This window comes from Rhodnius prolixus, unplaced genomic scaffold (assembly GCF_049639745.1).
Source record: "Rhodnius prolixus isolate KJV_2025 unplaced genomic scaffold, Rpr scaffold_6, whole genome shotgun sequence".
NCBI classification, from domain to species: Eukaryota; Metazoa; Arthropoda; class Insecta; order Hemiptera; family Reduviidae; genus Rhodnius; species Rhodnius prolixus.
This window is the reverse complement of record NW_027411634.1, coordinates 29683025-29703724: the sequence shown is the minus strand read 5'-3', so window position 1 is coordinate 29703724 and position 20700 is coordinate 29683025. Positions and strand designations below refer to the sequence as shown.

General features: G+C 35.7%; 1 protein-coding gene across 2 annotated transcripts in view; it reads right to left on the bottom strand.

Annotated features, from left to right (window-relative positions):
• AstA-R1 (allatostatin A receptor 1) overlaps positions 1-20700 on the bottom strand; it is a 295256-nt gene that overhangs the window by 43400 nt on the left and 231156 nt on the right. For both annotated transcript variants that reach the window (XM_074141330.1, XM_074141332.1), the window contains exon 4: positions 13465-13507. The gene's annotated coding sequence lies outside the window, so the exon portion shown is untranslated. The remainder of the gene's footprint in view (positions 1-13464; positions 13508-20700) is intronic.

Genomic DNA, 20700 nt, shown 5'->3' with positions numbered 1-20700 from the left:
GACTCTTCAGCATATTTGTAGAACGGAAAATAATTTTAATTTTTAAAATGACGTATCTATTTTTTTTTAAATATAGAAAGTATTTGAAGCAAAAAATATTCAAGACATCGCTGATAGGAAGAGTATGTACAACATAAGAAATACTTTATTCTCCGCTTAAATTTAACTATAAACCAGTCAGAGCCGTTCACTTATCTTAAATGTTGGGTCTTGCGCGACAGGGTGAACAGATTTCAATTGACTTTCCAAATAGATAGGTTCTTTGGTTATGGAGTTTAGTGCATTTTAAAATTGTATCTAAAACATAATTAAAGGATGTTAAAATAAAAGTCCCTGGACTGTAAAACGTTTAAAGTGTACCGAACATTTAACTGCTTATGATGGCCGTTTTTATTTTTCCTCTTCTTAAAAACCCTTGTTAGGAAGTGTTGAAACGTGAAACATCTATTGTGTATCTTCTTTGTAGAAATGGAATTCTATTTAATAAAAAGTATCTTAAAAATTTAAAGATTTGAAAGAAGAGGAAATAAAACCAACAAAACAATAAACCTGAGTTAAGACCCTCCTCCATTTGAGATAATAACTAGGTATCAATTTACTGCTAGAACTGAACTATAAGTAAAATTCTTGTGTGAAAAAGTTCTTAATTTATATCTCTTAAACAACAACTTACAGTTTAAGTTAAGTAAAATTCATCGGTTTAAGTTCATTCTTCGATTGAAGTGATTGTTACTTTAGGTAGTAGTCAAACGTTAATAGTAATAACTAATAAGTAATAATTAATCTAGGTTATTATTAAATAATATAGTTTTCTTCCACTATGTTACATTCTTAAACTAGGTGTTCTTCCCACAAAATAGTGTTCATGTAATATAATATTTTTAGGACAGCCTATAAATTATTAAAGTATTTTACTACAAGTAATCAATTAAAGGGACTACAGTAAATTACAATAGAGAAATCAATAATTATTGTTGTATAATTTACTTGTTATTAACTGTGGTTTATTTGTGCTCACGAATACTTCTGTTAGAAGAATTGAAGATTCAAATTTTGTTTTAACTCCGTGATTCAAATTTAACGTTCCATATCGAAATAACTATCATCACGAAATTTCAACGTTTTTCAACGTTACGCTTTTTCTAGCATTTTTCGACGATCAACTCTTATAAAACTGTCCTAATGGAGAGTTTAAATTATTTCTTATAGGCAGTTAGAGGCTAGATTAACGTAAGATTTGAAACAGATTCAGGCTTATAGAATAGAATCGAGATGAGCAAAGTTTCTCATAAGTGACTGCTACAAAGAAAACGAAATTAAAGAGAAATAAAGTTTTTCCGTGAATACTGTTGATAGATTTTTAGGTCAGTTTATGAAAGATATGCAGCAGATTCTCTTATAAGCTACAGTTAAGATAACTTTCCACTTAGTTAAGGACTCTTTGGCATTTAGATAACAAATGATTGTGTAAAATAGCAAAACACTTCTTATGGAGTTACAGGAAAAATGGAAAGCTGCACTTTTACAACAAATCCATTTAATAGTCTTGCTATTCAATTACAACAATAAAAATTCTAATTTCAGCTGCTTAACCCAGTCATAGAGTCCGTTAGATTGTTTAGATAAAAAACTACTATTAATGTGTTAGGTGAACGAGTTTAATGTAACGCTTTTAATAAGAACAGATCAATTATTAAAGTTTTGAATTACACATTCAATTAGCAAATTTATACTCTTTAGAGGCGGTTACCACTTTAATGTGTACATATGTCTGCATAAAGTATCATATTATGCCCTACAGGTGTTGGTGAAGTCTCAGCGTGATATTTACTTTGTATGTCTGATTAATTGTATCGCTTTACAGCGTTTAAACAAAGGGATTGGTGTCAACCATTTTACTACCTCTAAGCAATAATTGGCATGTTCAGAATACTTTGAATCATTTACGTAAACTAGCTGCAGATGATATTATGTCAAAAACAGGAGGTATTTACTTGAAATATGTCGGGTTTAATTTAATTGTTGTTCGCTTGAATATTTGTTGTTCCTATGGAGACTACTAACAGAAGATTTCGCATGCTATAAGGAATACTCGACAAACGATCTAAAGTTACATTAAAAAACAAACTTACTACGTATGTGCAAATCTTTGCTGCCATCTATAGCGATCTATGGATTAGGTGTGTGGGATGCCATTAAGCATACCAATCTTTGCCGAATCCAATATTTACAATCCAAAATCCTCCGAAACTCATCCAATACTCCTTATTATGTCTCTAATAAAGCCCTACTTAATGATCTATCTAGTCTTCCAAGTCCAACCTGATTAAAATTCCACTATCAAAGATTCCACAACTTCTTATCCTATTATCACAATTATTTCGGATAACATCTTTAAAGCCTAACTTTATGCTATACTCCTTTTAGACGACTGAAGAGCCAGTTACCTCGAGAACATCTTCACTAATTCCAACGCCTTAATATGATAAACTGGGTATCTTCTGCAAATTGCACTAATGTCATTTCATTCTTGGTCGCATTTGCTTGTTGTAAATTTTACAAAATTGCAAATAAATAAATGGATAATTATAAAAAATAAAAATATCTAAACTGAAGGGTAAGTTGCTATGTGAATTGCATTCCTGATGACTCACGATATTCTAGTTGGATTTAGAACGTGAGTCCTCCTTGGGGCGACTTCTGTGTGAAAGGAGCTTTTAATACAGACTGACAAGAATGTCCGCATTATCATTTAAAAGCCAGGGATTTGAGGACATACGAGAAACAAGACGGCGCATTGTCTTCTTCCTTGCGGATTCTTTAAAAACTTCTTTTTTTGCAGCTTTTTGTAAGAAGGAATCAGTAGCCGCTCATGGTGCACACAAATATTTGACGTAAACGACCAGATTCCGTCCCCATTAGCAAGTTTACATTATACTTATTCATCACCATGGACAAATTAGGCTCAAGAACGTTTGCAATTTGGTATTTCTAGAAGTTATCTTTTTGTATAATGCTATTTACACTTACACTATTAAGAGAGAGGGGAGAAGAAAGAAAGATCAAGTGAAATCTCTATTTTGAAAGTTTAACAGGAGCGCAGTACTTCTCATTGGAGGTAAGAAAAAGTAAATAAAATAATGTGGACAAATTAAAGTTGGCGTGTTTTGTTTAAAAATAAATATTATACATATTCAAACCTCTTTAAAATGTACATGGCTTAATATACAATGTTTATGTTTTGTTAAATAGGTACGATTTGAATATTCATATTTCACTTGTTTAACTTAACCTTTATTGACTTTTGTCAGTTATGAAAGTATAACATGAAATATTTATGTTGCAACATAGGATCCTTATTTAAAGCATTTCTACTATTATAATTAATATCAGTTCCTAATTTTCGTCTTGTATTCCACATACCAAATACATTTCTGCATTTTTTGGATCTAAAAGTTGTTTTCTTAGGCTCAGACAAGGCTGAAAATACGCTCTCCTCTTGTATAATTGCTAGTTCCTTTTGTTTTCCATTCTATCATGGTCAATTGCGGTCCTTACTTAAGCCGCAATTTTAACTTAGAACTCCAATTAGAACATTATTCCATTATATTTCAGTATATTCATTTAAGTTACATAACTGACTCTACCAGACTTTTATGAGGATTCTTCTAGGCTGGATAAAAAAGCTGCTCGGCTTGATTTGCTATTTTTTTTTTTTTTTTTTTTTTTTTTTTTTTGGCGCATCGACTGCTTGGCCATTAGCGCCCACTAATATAATATTCTTTTCACTTTCCAATACTACTCGAGCCGGGATGGCACTTGCAGTCCCATAGCTTCCAGCACTACACCTTGCTCAACAAGGTAGGGTGGAGCCTGGGTCCGCAAGAGTGTCTCCACACATCCCCTCTTATTTCATCGACCTTATCGACGAGGGGGAGTGCGGAATAACATTGTGCCATCCCTTTAATACGCTGACTTTTATTACAAATATCTATATAATCCTCTTGAATACATTAATTAACAATTTTAGCAGTTAACAATTATATGAACGTTACGCAGAACTAAAAATATTTCTGGTTACTTTTCCTGTTTGCTTGGACTGTATTATATATACTTAACCAAAGGAGGCTATTTACTCTACTAATAGGTGGGATGTGCAGTACTTTGAACTAATATTCCTGCACACCCTGAAATAAACTAGAACTAAATAAAATTAACCTAATGGGGTTGAAATACTTGTATAAAAATTCTTTCAACCCCAGGATAAAAAACCTAACCTAAACATACATTCGACTTTCTCGCCAATAAATACATTCACGCCAATAAATATATTCACGCCAATAAATACACTCACGCCAATAAATACAATCTCGCCAATAAATACATACACACCAATTCATACATACATACATACATTCACCCCTGTAATTCACTCACACTACTCTTCCACAACAGAAGAGGAAAGTACTTGATATTCCTTTCCTCTTTAAAAGAACTAGACTACAACTAACCTAATTATTAACCTAGATTTTGTTATATAATTGAATATCCTTTAAATAAGTAAATAGCCTCCTTACATAAGGAGAACCCTCTTGGAGAATTGCGCGCTGGTCGTGTGGCAGGCCTGCTCTTTCTCTTTGGAGACGCAATGCCTGACACCCTTCCAACACGTGCGACACTGTCAGCCTTTCTCGGCATCGCGGGCACCTCGGCCTTCTTTCGGCAATGAGGAGGTACCCATGTGTCACACGTGTATGTCCAATCCTTAGCCTCGTTAAAATTACTGATTCATGCCGCGGGTGGTTCTCGACTTGAGCATTTCGCACACATGGTTTAAATTCTTTAAGCTTTTCATCTACATTATCCCACTGACTTTGCCACTTTTTGTTAATAATATTTTTCATATACATTTGTAAGTCAGTGGGTCGAACAAGGATGGTATGGTTAGTTTGTGTAGAGGCTGCTTGTTTTGCAGCCTCGTCCGCCCTTTCGTTTCCGGACACGCCAATATGGCCCGGCACCCAAGCGAATACCACCCTTCGATCATGTGTACTTAGCTCAGACAATAAGTAGTAAATTTTCGTGACCATTGGGTCTGTCGAGAACCTATCCCGGAGAGCCATTATTGCACTTAGGGAGTCTGTTAATATTAGTGCTTTGGTGCAATAATTTTCTTTAATGAACTTCATGGCCTGGCAAATAGCATACATTTCAGCCGTGTACACAGTTGCACAGTGCGGTAGTGTCCAACTGAGGGTGACTCCCTCCGAGTACAAAGCACTGCCAACTCCGTCGTTTATCTTCGATCCGTCTGTGAAGATCGGTCGGAAATCATAATACAAATTTAAAAGTTCCAGGAGTCTTTGCCTGTAAACGACGTGTGGTGTTTCTTCCTTCTTAAATATTGCCAGGTCCATGCGGACGCGTGCGGAAGGTAATGTCCAGGGTGGAGAAGGTGAGAAGCCCCAGTCCATCACCGAACATAATTGTATTCCCTCCGCGTTTAAGAGCTCTTTGGCTCGAACCCCAAGTGGGCGCGTCCGCGAGCGTTGTCTGCGAAATTCATTTTCATATGGGCTCTCGAATATGTCGGGAAACAAAGGATTAAATCGTTTCCCCCATACTCCGGTTGTGTAGGTCAGGGTAAGCTGTTCTCTCCTTAGCTGAGGAGGCAGCATCCCCGACTCTACATAGAGGCTTTGTAAAGGACTGGTTCGGAAGGCGCCTGTAAACAATCTAATACCTTCATTATACACTCTGTCTAATAGCTTCAGGCGTGACTTGCGCGCAGAACTGTAAACTGGGGCTCCATACTCAAGTTTAGAACGGGTGAGACATGTAAAAATACGTTTCAAAATTTCCCGCTCGGTGCCCCATTTGTAGCTTCCTAGAAATTTCAGGATATCGAGGGTTCTCCTTGCTTTTGTACTTGTGTACTCAATATGTTGTTGCCAGGTTAACTTAGTGTCGAATACGAGGCCCAGGAAACGAATACTATCTTTATATTGAATTTGTGTGCCATCCAAATACAGTGTTGGAGGTATATGCTCGTGTCTTAAACGGCAGAAGTGTAGGCACACTGTCTTAGTTTTTGAAAACTTGAATCCGTTCCTGGAAGCCTCGTCAGCCACTTTGTCTACTGCCTGTTGCAGGGATTCTCTAGTCTCTTCAAGGTCCGTTCCAGATAAATAGATAGCTAGATCATCAACATATAACGACACTTGGGTGAGATCCTCTACAACTTCGGCAAGACTATTTACCGCTATTGTGAACAATGTTACACTTAAAACCGACCCCTGTGGTATTCCATTCTCTAGAACGTGTGGGTCCGAAAGGACCGACCCCAGGCGCACTCGGAACCTTCGCGACTCTAAAAAGCCACGGAGGATCCTTGGCAGTTTCCCTCTCAACCCCCATTCGTGGCACTTTCGCAGAATCGCATGTCTCCACGCTGTATCATAAGCCTTCTCGAGGTCAAAGAACACGGCCAGCACGTGCTCTCTACGCAAGAATGCGTTTTGCACGTAGACCTCAAGGCGACCAACCTGATCCAACGTGGAACGATATCTGCGAAATCCTGCTTGATGCTGGCTGTAAAGTCCTCTCGTTTCCAGCACATATACTAGTCTATAATTGATTATGGATTCGAGGACCTTACTCAAACAGGAGGCCAACGAAATAGGTCTGTAATTCGAGGGATCACTGGGGTCTTTTCCTTCTTTAGGGATCGGTATAATTATTGCTTCCCGCCAGTCATCAGGATATATTCCGGTGTCCCATATGCTATTGTATAATCCAAGAAGGTGTTCCTTCCCAGTTAGATACATATTTCTTATCATAGCATATGGAATTCCATCTGGGCCTGGGGAAGTATCTTTACATTTCTTTAGAGCATTTTCTAATTCCTGCATGGTTAGCGGCGCATTGTAAGCTTCTTCAATATCGGATTCAAAATCTAGTGGCTGTTGCTCCGCATCACCTTTTCGCCTTAAGAGTTCTGCAGAGTAGTTTTGTGAGCTAGATACCTTAGAAAAGTGTCTAGCCAGGATTTCAGATACATCTTTTGGCTCGGTGACGATTACGTCATTATTTTTTAGGACTGGCATCGACGGAGTTCTGCGACCGCCAGAGAGGGCTCTTATCTTATCCCACACCTCCTTCAATGTCGTTGATGAGGATATCTTTGACACATAGGAGGTGAGGGTTTGCGTTTTAGATTTCCTAATTACATACCTCTCCCTGGCTCTTAATCTTTTAAAATTTATCAAATTTTCCTCTGTTGGATACCTTTTGAACCTATTAAAGGCCCGTTTCTTTTCCACATTGGCTATCCTACAATCTGAGCTCCACCAGGGAACGGGTGGTCTTATGACTCTCCCACCAACCCTTGGTATCGGACCGTCGGCCGCACGCAACAACGCCTCGGTGAATCTCTTTGTATCAGTGGTGACGTCCTCTGTAAGGCTTGGTGCCACCACATTGGCAGAATAAGCGGGCCAATTTGCCCTTCTTAAGTCATATCTCACAGGTGTGATAAAGTTAGACCTGCAGACGGAGCTATTTACTTTAATGGGATAGTGGTCACTTTGGTAGAGTTCTTCTAGCGTGTTCCATTCCAGTTGGACGGCCAATGAAGGGGATACTATGCTTAGATCAATAGCACTAAACGTTCCAGAGTAAGCATTAAAATGAGTAGCGGCACCATTATTTAATAACATTAAGTTATGATTACCAATAATTTCTTCTAAGGTCCTGCCTCGGGTATCGGTTCTTGTTGAACCCCACCAGGTATTATGGGAATTAAAATCTCCCATAACTAATACCGGTGCGGGCAGCTGAGAAAGCAGGTCCTCCAGATCACCACTCCTCCAGTGAATATCTGGTAGGTAAACACTGACTAGAGAGATCTGCATCGGTGTCGTTAAGCGTACGGCAATAGCTTGGAGGTTGGTATTTAGAGTGAGCTGTCTGCTGGGGGCATTGTCCCTTACACAGACAGCAACTCCACCGTGCGCTCGCCCACCTGGGACAGGCTGCTCCTCCTTAGAATAGGAAACATACCCAGGGATCCGTATGGATTGCCCCGGACGTAATTTAGTTTCCTGGATGCACATGCCAAAGGGTCGGTGTTCTGCCACTATACGACGCAATCCTTCTACATTGTTCCTATAGCCCCGCATGTTCCATTGTATAATAGATTCCGTCATTTCGTAAACTCAAAGTAAACTACGTATTGCAGGAACACTGTCGAAAACATTAAAGTGGTTGTGTAAGTATATTTCATATTTATAAAGTACATACTAGCAATAACTTTATACATTATTCTCATAAATAGTTTAATCTGTTGCTACATTCTTTCGGGATTTACCTTTCGGTAATCCCTTCTTTTTCACAGTTCTCGGCGGGCGGTCCGAAATGTTTCCGCCTTCCGATTCGGAAGCTTCTAAATCTGTTCCCAAAAGCTGATATTGTTGGCGTGGGGAACAGATATTTTGGCTGGGAGATCGCTGACCTCCCATAATCTTCTTTGCTCTACAGCCCCGACCAAGGATAGGTGAACGGGGTAGAGCTATCACTTTCTCTGACTGCTTCCTCCGAGGAGACCGGCGTGGTGTATTCACCACCCGCCAAGCATCCTGCGAGGAAGCAGATGTTGTAGGTGAGTTCGACCCCACCTTAGATTGTTGACCCCCTAAGAAGGTAGGGGGTGTGGTGGCTAACCGAATGGTTAGCGGGGCCCCTTCTGGGGCAGTTAATTTTGGTGGTGGGATTTCTCCCACCTGGATTATTGTACTTTTTAAGGCCGGAGAAAGGCCCTTTATTGGTTGAAGGATTGGCGCTGGTGCTTTTAGCTTTTGTGAAAAAGTCACATCTGGAAGAACATAGGATTTACTTTCAACTATAGTTCTTGCTTCCAGATAGGACAATTGTTGAACAGTTTTAATCCGCTGAATTTCTTTTTCTTTTTTCAAAACAGGGCACTCAGCCGCACGAGCGTTGTGCTCCCCTCCACAATTGACACACTTAATTGGTGGGACGCACTCCATCCCTTCATGGACAGGCTTCCCGCAAGCACAAATTGGTTCTAAAACGCTGCAGCGTTGGGCCGTGTGTCCGAATCTCTGGCACTTGAAACAACGCATTGGCGAAGGGATATACGGTCTCACTTTTAATTTGTAAAAGGCGGCATCAATTGTTGTGGGTGGCTTTGGCTTATCGAAAGTCAATACTAAGGAGGCAGAGTCAACTAGATTTCCCCCCAGCCTTCTCTTAATTCTTCTGACCTCCAATACACCCTCATGCGCTAAACCTTCTTTTATGTCTTCCAATGAGCTATTGAGGAAATCTTTACAGCTAATAACTCCCTGCGAGGAATTCAGTCGTCTATGGGGGCCAGATTCCACCTCAACATCCAGTAACCTATTTAACCCTAGGATTGCTGCAACTTGGGCACGGTTTTCGGCTTCGATACAAATCGAGCCGTCCCCCTGCTTCCTGATACTCTTAGTTTTCCCCAGCGCATTTTTTATTTCTTTGCTTAACTTGAATGAACAAGCATTAGTGAAGTTACCTTCCTTCTTCTTGATAATAAAGTATCTTGCCCAATTATTTTCATCTAAATTGAAGTAAGGTACATTTTGAGTACTTCTCTTGACATTCTGATGGCCACCCCTGGCTTTCTTCCGTGGCGGGGAAGAAGGGGCAAAAGGTTGCAATGTGATTGCATTCGCTTTCGTTACAGTAGTCGCATTACCGATCGTATCGTCCATGTTCGCGCATTTGTCAGAAACCAATGATCCAAATTGAAAAGAGGAAGTAGTTGGGAGGGGCTGTGGAGAGAAGGAAGGAATATCGGGATTGGAAGGAACTGGAGGAAGGGAGCTGTTAGAAATGAGGGTTAAAGGGACAGGATTAGGAGGGGAAGGGGAGACGTCCATATTTAAAGAGTTGGACTCCTCTTTTAGGTTTTTGATTTTTTGAGAAGACATTTCGTTCCCACGAGAGACCAAGGTAAAGAAAGTCACCCACAGCAGAGCCTGGATGCCGTGGGAAGGCTACATTACAACCGGAGGTCGCCTGGTATCCGGAGGGCACCGTTAGTGACGGCCAGGAATCCCGCCGCCAACCAACTCCTCAGCACGGTAGCTAACACCTTAAGTTAGGTCCCTAAATGTGTACCCTGTATGCACCACTGTATCTAAATGTGTGTGTGTGTGTGTGTGTGTGTGGGTGGGTTTGTGGGTGTAGGAGTGTGTGCATTTTATGTCAAAGTGAGAATGTTCATGTTCAGTGACCCCCCTGTCAGGCTGGGCTCGTAGGGAGAGCCGACCTCCCTAAGAAGTGCTAATCACTTCCCCCATATCCTGTTAGTCGCCTCTTACGACATCCCGGATAAAGGATCAGGCCTATTCTGTCCCCGGACCTGCTTGATTTGCTATTCTTTTTTCTTTTATTAAGAGAACGCCGCACCCTAAGAGCGATTCAACGGCTATGGCTATGCTTCTACATTTAGGATCTTAGTGTAGAGATTAAAAAGGAGTGTTTTTGAATTATTGTACGGTTGAAATAAATAGAGATTATTATGAAGACTTCTACTCTCATGTCTCTGATAATCCTCCTAAAGAATACAAAAACCGCTGTTGACTCCGAGCAAGTTTCAGTTTTCTATCCCTTACATTGAAATAACTCTGGAAAGTTCCTCCATTAGAAAGTACCTTCCTCTTTAGCTTCATAATTATACTCATTTGCAAATTACAATAAACACATTTGCACGTGAAATATTGTGAATGCCACTAAATAAATAAATTCGGACAAAATGTTTTGCTCTCTCCTTCTTTTTGTAATATTTTCAATTTTGAGTTTTCACAAAGTATTTAAGGATATGAAAATAAAAAAAAATTAGGTTTTAGAAACTGATCTGTTTGTAGGTGAGTCAGTAGTTCGTCTTATCTGGAAAAAGAAAATTCACAAAAGGAATTTGCAAATTTGGAATTCACTACGAGTCCCAATTGTTAGAAATCAAATAAATGTTAAAAACAAAAATATAATTATTTTTCAACGGTTTCAATTTATCCTATTTCTTTTTCATAACATTTTTATTTATTAAATTACTGAGATTAATAACTTTCTACGTAAACCTTATTTTCAGTTTAAAATACTTCTCTCTTCAAGTGTTTACTCTTTAAAAAAGTAATGTCTTTTAAATTAAATTAACTTTTACAATTCCATATTTAGGGAGAAGTAGGGATGTAAAGCAACATGGACTTTTACTAGTATTTCCCCAGGGATCCAATAGTTGTTTTGTTTTTTTTAGTCTTTAATTATAAGTTATGTTTCGTGTTATAAATTTGTGTTGTGAAATAAATTTTAGAAAAAGTATTAACTTTGAGGGATTTTTAAATTAAGTTATCACTGTTCTGTGAAAAACTACTGCCGTAAATTAAAATTACATTAATGGCACAATAAATGGCTAAATAAATAAGGAAATAAAATACCCTGAAGGTTAATTCGTGTGCTTACTGATATGGAACAGTAATACAAAAGTCAATGTTTTGAGGATTTTACGAAAGTCGAGTAATATCTTGTTTGAACTTTTGGGAATTTTCGTTTTTATTTGAAAGGATACGCATTTGCTCATAACAGACTCACTGAGAGTGATTGTAAGCGAATTTCAGAAAGAGAATAGCGATATTAGCCACTCTTGGTCCAAATAGGTCACGTATCTTCAACATACTGCCTTCTTTGACCAAAGATCTGCTACAACTCAAAAAAATCTCCCCATAACACAAAAAAAAAACTTCATAATCAGATGATGGGTAAGTACACTATCACAAAGAGATCTGGTTAGCGCCCTTTAAGATTTCTGAGAGATACAGCCATAGGTTAAGCCACAGTTGAAAATTCGAAAGCGCGTCTACTTACGTAAGAAGTATTTACTGGCTTTGAGAGCAGCTGTTTTCGTAAAAAAAAAAATGCATACAGAAAACGTACATAAGAAGTTATTAATATTTATTAAGAATTACCACTGTGAGTCAGTGAGCATCTAGCTGGTGGTGAAATGTCGGCAAGATGGAAGCAGTAACGTAAGTTTATGTGGAAAGCGCCTCTTTTGAAAACTTGGCCATCAGGTCAGGGCAATACTCTGTTATAATACGTATTTTACTAGACCATCCCCCCAGGAAAGCTGTCATTATTTTCGAAGGGTCATGATTATTTTCGTTCGGTATAGATCGAACAGCATGCTGTATTGGACTACCACAATCTAATGAATGAACAAGCCACGGAAGAGAAATAAAAAAGAATCTGGAAATTGAAAAAGATAAATTTGGCGAAATAATCATTCAATTAATTATATTTAAATATTAAAGTAAATTAAAATGCATCAAACATTATTTGAGAGTTAATTTCTTCAATTAAAACTCAATACGTCACTTACGGAAATTAATTTACACAACGAAACTGTTTCATATAATGGCACTTTGAAACTTGGTCTATAATTTGCTAGACGAATTCACTCAACTTAATTGCATCATTTAGGATACTATTTGCTTATTGTTTAATGTTAGTTTAGGCAGAAGAAACCTTTTTTTTTTTATAAGCTTCAGAGTTTTACCCCAGAGGTAAACCTCTTCTTGTTTCTAACTGTCAGAGGTCTCTTTTCATTGCCATGTAATTAGACTATTCACAAAAGACAATTTCCTGTCTCGTTTCAACCTGTGAAGAAGTTTTCCAATCTTATTGTGTTTTATAAAAAGGCTTAAGGATAGAGTAGGTCTGCATGAATAATGAGGACTACGGGTAGTTCCCGGCAAGACTGTTAGACACGACCTCGCACTACTGACCCTAAGAAACTACCTTCTTAGCCCTTAATTTTGTAGTATCAAAGGTGATGGCATATTGAAAAAGGATCAAGAGGAAAGAATGTCAATCGGAATAGCCATGTGATCAGATGATGCAGTGTGGGATGCCCAACAACCATTCAAGAGTCCAACCTATATCAGTGCCAATTTAGACAACAGACATCCCAGACCAGAAACAACACTAAAAAATTTAGTCCTTGCAACTTCTTCCTACTCAACTACGGTCTTGGAAACACTTAAACTTGGAGAGTAGCAATTATTGTAAGTTTGGAGAGAAACTACAACAAATAAATCAGAGATTATAACAACTAATTCTTTGGAATGTTAGAGACAGTGCACAGTTCTTGATTATTTCACAAACTGTACTTGCTTTACAGCGGTATCACGAACTTGTTTTACAATAGTTGAATATTGCTTTAACTCATGATATCTTTCACTTTCTGTTGACAGTAAAGTTATCAAAATGAAAGTTTGGGTTTTGATTTTATGTCTTATTTGGTTTGCTGTAAGTATTTGATCACTGTATTTCTGTCATTGCAGTTTATGCTACAAATATACAGATTAAAGATTAATTTCAGATAAATCATATAAATCTATAACTCACCCGAGTTCCGGCAGATCCAACTTGACCGACTGAAGAATTCGCCCTGTAATAAAAAACAAATTAAAGAAATGCTTATATATTTTTAAACTTGCTTTAAATTAACCAGAGAAATCATCTACAACAGTAAGGAATGTTAATTTAATAGGGGGCAGTTTTTGTGTAGTGGTTAGGAAGTGTGGATTTGTAACGGGGGAGATGCCCAGTTCGAATAACGCGTGATAGAATTTGTTAGAAACAATATTAATTGTAAAGTATGAGCTTCTGACAGGTTTCCACAACATCTAATTTCACTTTGCTTGCTTATTATTTTAGTAGGTTTAAGTAAAGTGAAAGGCCGCGGTACAATAGCTGACTAGTCAATCCCAAGAAATCTTAACTTTTACAGCTGTAAGAGCGTCAGATTATTTAATCTTATCGTATTGCTGGAATTTCCAAAATAATGTATTGATCTACGTTACATTAACTTTTGCTTTTAGAATATTATTGAAAAACTTTAATATTTCTTATATTGGGAGGGTTCAACCTCTAAAACCGTCCCTGAGTTGATTGCGTCTATGATTCTGCTATAACCTTTTTTGTACTTTAAGGTATCCGGTTGGGTATGGCATGATTAGCCTTCTGTAAAAATTAATTAATTACATTTCTCTCTTTCCGTCATTGCAGTTGCAACGCTGTCCCAGTTTTTCATGTACAATCGAAATCTCAATAATCAATAATAACTAATTTGTTTTTATAGTTAGTTGATCAATCTTTAAATATGAAATATTACATAGAATGGAAGACATAATTAAAATTGAGATCAGAAAGTTGGGAGAGTGATAAACATTCTACCAGGAGAGGGTGGTGTAAAGATACGGTGGGAAAGTTTAGAAAGGGTCCTGGTATGGCATGTGGACAGGAAACTTTCTATTTTATCGTACCCCTGGAAATGACAGGTTTGTTTCCCAACTCTCAAGGATATACTTTATAAGTAGTTTTCGTTATAGTCTATTAACAAGACCTTGAATGTGATAACTGTAATCTAAACTATATGTTTGGCATGCTAGAAATGTTGACGACGATCTGTGGCACAATCTGTGGCAAGAAACAAAAGAAATTACAAAATTACAATAAATCGCTGCCAACGATAAAACAGATCTTAAAATTTAACTAGTGCTGTACATTTTTGTTTGAAGAGTTTTATTATGGTAATTATTCCAATACATAATGGGTGAGTTGTTCAATAATTTTACTTGAAATATTCTGAAAGAGTTCAGTGACAAACTGAAGAAGTTAAAGTTCACTTCTGGCTCCTCATTTTGGCTCCTCTGTAATGCAAATGTTAATGTAATGATCAGACCATCTTCAAGTTCATTAATTTAATCCCGAACTAATGCAAATTATATAATTTAAATTTCAGGATATAGGTACTTACTGAACCATCTCCAAAAGGTATCTAGTTATAACCTAATAAAATAGAAGGAACCACATCTCTCCCTTAAATATTCTCTTTACTTGCTTAATGCCCTTTAAAAGTTAAACTTTATGAAACTAAAATTCCCAGCAAGTGAAATAAGTAATCAATTTTGTCCTAAGAATATGAATTGGTGGTTATTTCTTTAGTTAGTAAACATTTCACATTCTTGCCAGATCTATCCTTTCTTATGTTTATGAGATTTTGTGAGTTGTGAGTGAGTCATTTTTCTGAGGAGCATTCACTTTAAATGGTTTCTAGGAAAGTGAGAAGAGTGAGACCCCTTTTGTAAACAGAAATATTGAAAAATCTTTAATTTTGCAAATAAAGCAAAAAGCCAGGGTAGGAGTTTTATTGGAGTAGACTTTTGGTAAGAGAACTTTGGGAATCATTTTAAGCTGTCAGGACGTTCGGCTATTAAAAGTAGGAAAATAAAAACACTGAAAAAAACTGATACAGACAATAGACGTTAAATTGTAGTACTAGTTAGCAGGCCTCCTTCAGACTTTATTTTTTTAATATTACTCGGAGAGAAGTTCAATGTTTTCGAAAGACATAACACAGAACAGCCTAAAAAGAATCTAGGTCAAACAACCAATAGTACTTCCTGGGTTCTTATCTTAAGCAGAAAAACATGAAAAAAAATATGAGAAAATCGATAAGTAAGTAACTTCTGCTTTTATGTTACATGTTTAGACAAAGTGGGAAGCGCTGAAAAAGTGTTATATTGTCTGTATTTATGAAGATAAGCTCTGTATATTTCAGCCACCAGCCTTGTACCGCACAGCAATATGGTGATGTACTGAAACCATTATACTCATTTTTCACTTTACCTTTTTCCAACTTCTCCACACACCATGGTGGAATGTAAAAGAAAATACCATCAAAATAAAGAATAACGCTAATCTTAGGTATTTATTAACGTGGACTAAAATCAATTTCATTCTACTGTAAAAGTTTTGTGTTTGTTTCTGTAATGTATTTATTGATTTTTTTAAAATTTCCCTTGTAAACAAAAATTGTAAAGTCATTAATGAAAAAAAAAATTAAAATGCAGGAAATTAGTAACAACAGTGACAAAATGAAGTAAAAATATAATCATAATATTTTAGGAAAATTGTCGAATTAAATGATAAGTTTCCAAGGAGGAAGACAATTAAATATGATTATGAATTTCAGATTGAAAAGTTCGTCGTCCATCATTCAAGATTCTGCGCCAATGAATGTATATTACTGGTAACAATGAGCAACAGAACTTCAAGGCGCCTGCGGAAAGGAAAAATGTCTATCTGCCCGGAAAATTTAATTAACTTAATTTTATTTATTTATTTTTTTTTTTTTAATGAATCAGAGATCTAAATACTCCTTAACTGTAAGGATAGGTAACCTGTTTGTTGAAGAAAAGAAAAATGGTTGATTTGCAAGAATATGGCAAACAATATGCTTTTAGAAGTCATTATTACAATAAATAAATTACATGTCAAACCAACATAATAATGGCATTTCTCTGCCAACCGCAGACCTTGTATTCACAAGAAATTTATTCAGAAATATCTTACAAAATATAGGCCTTAAGAATGAATCAATCATCCAGGTTGCTACAGAAGTAGTTTAGTCATGAAGTTGGCAAGTCATAGATAGAATACAATATACTCAGGAGTAAATACAGCAACAAATCATTAATGGAACACCAAATACATATATTTCTAAATAATACTGGTTTACATATTTATGTACCATTTTTACATAGTTGAATAATGTTAATATTACACTTGAATGGTCTGTTCCCAAGAAAAGCAGGTATTTTCCATTAAGAGATAAATTGCAATCCCATGTAGAGTAAGACATAATCTGTTGCTGTATGAGTTCTCAGTAGCCATTTCACCCTCTTTCAATTACATAAGTCCAGTAAATTAATGTCTGTTACAACGAAAAAGGAAAAATTGTTAAGTACTATTCCAAAGTATGAAAATTTATCCGAGTAATTACTAAAATGAAGCTGCTTAATCATTGAGTGCTTCTAATTTTATAGTTGATTACAGGTATTAATTACAGCTATGTATAAATAAAAGCTATTGTATTTATAGCAGACATTAACTCAGTGGGAAATCAAATGTCACCTAACATCAGCACTAAATTTTTCAATTAAAAAAAAAAACATGTCTGTGCAATTATTAATGGAAATGAAAATCACGTTCATCTGTTTTTTGGCCAAATTGTAAGGCTTTTCCATGTATTATTAAACAAAACACTGCATTAGATCAAATGAGCTCTGCTTACTCCTACAAAGGAACAAAACATAAGCACATCAAGTAGTAGTAAACCTCCTTTTTATCAAGGGAAAAGCAAACAAACAAATTAAAAAGAAAAAAGGAAAGGAAAACAAGCTAATGTAAACAGAATAAATATATTTATTCAGATTTAAAGAAAGAAATTCTGGAATCAGGCATGTCATCTTCATGTTAGAGTACTACTGTCCATGAATAATGCATTTAAATAGTAAATAAAGATTAAGCTTACATTAACTTAAGTAGTGTTTAATGTATTTTAGATTAATGTCCCGCGGTCTTTATCTACGGTCTATTTGGAAATAGAAAGATGTCACATCAACTCTGCACTCTTACTTTATCCTCAATGAAGTTGGGGAATATTAATTTTCCCACGGAGATTTTCTTTCATAAATAATGATTATTGGAAGGTTATCTGGGGATTGATGGATTTAGTTTCTTTAAAAATAATTATCTCAGACACTGATCCTAAAAAGAGAAGCTTGTCACTGGGCTTACAAAACTTGTTCGGGCACAAACCCATCGCCTGATGTACTTTCCTCATCATCATCATTTCCATATTTCTTTGAAACTCTTTAAGGTATTTAAGAGGAATCAACACTCTTTTATTAAATAGTATTTACTGCTTTCTCACCTTAGATGTTTTACTTGAATTCCCAAAGCGCTTAAAAATAAATTGGAGGGTTAATTTTAGGTTTTTTGGAAAACTTTGGTACTTTTACTTTCATAGAGCTATTATGAAGTTTATTTTATCTCTTCGGTCACAGAAAGGGATGGTGGTTTCTATTCTTTTATGGCACTATAACCATGGAGACATTACATCATCCCCTTTTTCATGATTGAACGAAGTTTAGAGTAGAGTATTCAGATATTATTCATCGCATCTGGGTTTCGCTACCCACAAGAAAATGCTGTCTATAATTTCCAAGTAACATAGCCCTTCCCCAAAGATGAATTTTAAATTTCAACCAAAGTAATAATTCTAAACAAAGATCTTTTATAAATTCCTCCTATTTTGATTGAATAGTTTTTACAATTTCTCGCTGATTTGTTTTCTACTTTAATTTAAATTAAGTTTACACTAGTGATTTTCAGCAATAATAATTTATAAGTTTGTTTAGTTTTCTAACTAGAAAATAGTGTTCACATGAAGAGAGAATGTAGGGTTATATTAAACTTTAATTTTTGTTAAATATAATGTCATCAATTTTGCAATAACTTATGTTCTATCTATGTAATTTTTCAAAGCGTCCTAAGGGAAATAATGTTTAGAAGTGGATGCTGGTACTCCTCTCTTTCGGAATGGAAGAAGCGCACTCTATTTCATGGCAACCATTTATTTTAAGATCTGCCTTCAGTTTTATTTTTTCATTCTTTCTTGGAAAAACTTATTTTACTAATGTAAGTAAGAGTGTAGCTTATAAATTAAATCATAATTTTTCAAGATTCAAGCTGTTTCCATCTACTCCCTCACTAATAAAAATATTTATTATATCCCTCACTCTCGAGTACAAGTTTTTAAAAATATAAATAAATAGGCCAATAACAATAAGATTTCTTTATAATTGCTAATTTGAAAAGACTCATTTAATTACTAAATATCCACCCAAAATAGAATAAAAATTGTTGAATTATTTTGCAGTTTAATAACTCCAAATAGGAATAGTCAATATCATTAGGTCGATGCATTGATCGGTAGTGCAGGGAGAAAAATTTAAGAATCAGGCAATGATTTAAGGAGAATTTCCGTTTTCTATTGATCTGCTAAAAGGACTATATCCCCAGTTATAAGAAGACTAAGTCGATCAAAATGTTGCCCCTCTTAAGATATAGAATTATTGAAAGTTAAGAAGAAATAGGCACACTTTCCTCTAAAATACTTTAAGCATCAGGATGTAACCTAAACCTATTCTACTGAGAGATTTGTTACTTAAATTATCTTAAAGTGTAGAATAAGGTAAAAAGAGTTACTGCATGATGAAAAGATCTTAATATTTAATTATGTATTTCCAGTTTGAAATTTTGAATAAATGCTAAGTTATTTAAAGATGAAATGAAAATTAAATGTTGGCACTTCAATTCAGTTATTTCTTAGTCTACAGATGACAGCTTACACAGAATGGCTTTCAAGGCTTGTAAGATAAATACAATAGTAAATTTATGCGATTGGCTGAATTTTTGCGCCTCTTCTGGCTTGAATTTTTCATGCACCACTTTTAAAACTGTTTGTGCATCCTATTGGAACATCTACTTCGGCAGTTCGCTCTGGCGCAAATGGCTCAGTTCTATTGAAATTACTATGAGTTCCCTCTCAGACCAAGCAGTCTGACAATTAGTCGCGCACTTTTAACCAAAAAGCTCAATCACCAAAACAAAGGCAATAAAAGTCAACAATTTTTACAGAAAAACGTTGAATAAAATCAAAATCTTAAATGAACTCTTCTTACACTACTTTTTCTTTATGTAATGCTCAAGGTTCTACTCACAATTTGTCATCTGAATTCGGATTTTTTACTCAATTTTAACTTCTTCAATATAATTCTGATTCCCTTTAACAAAAGGGAACTTGAGAGGAGCGTGACTCGCCCACTTCTTAAAGGCATTTGAAATAAATAATCTTGGAAAAGATGTTTAAATGAGAATGATGAGAATTTTAAAATCTCACCAGGTTTTAATACTACATTGCTTTAAATAGGTGAAACCAAATTTCAAATTGAAAGAAAATATTTTACCTGTCTGAAATAAAAAATTTGTGGTCACAAAATTTGGTCATATCTGAAAACCGTACTTACATGATTCTAGGTCAATAATTTGTTCTTCACTAGTCAATAAAAAATAAAAATGAACTCAGAATTTTATAAATAATTGGTAGGGTAAAAAAATTACTTCAGCTAGCTGTGGCAATAATACCTCACAGAGCAGATTAATTTTAATGCATTTGCAAGTTGATGGTTAGAACATAATGGGCAAACTAATGTGTATTGGTTTGGTAAAATTTGGTCTTGACTGCTAATGTAACACCTGTTACACTGGCGGCTTCAACTGCAAGCTTCCAGATTGGAACCAAGCCAGGTGTTAAATAAACAATTTTCCTACAATTAATAAAATCTAATAAAGCTTTATGATAACTTGTATTATTCTTGCGTCTCATGTACCGCTGGTAAGTTATACTCCAGATTTAAAGACCATTCTAAAAACAAGATCACTCTTTTTATTTAGATGACATCTTCGTTAGAACAATATTTCCAGCAAACATTTATCTATTACCGGCAGAGGTAGATGTTCAACAATTTTTCATTTAATTAAAACATAAATATCTCCTTCAGTGGCAGAAATAGAATACATTAGTGAAATGAAATCTACAACCAGCTTTTGTGGAATCTGTAGAGTAAAGATCTAGGCTTGTAAATATATTACTATATAAATGTACAGTCTATATTTTATTAATCTATTTTTCTGTTTTCTTCTTTCTTGGCCTTATGGTGATTCCAAATT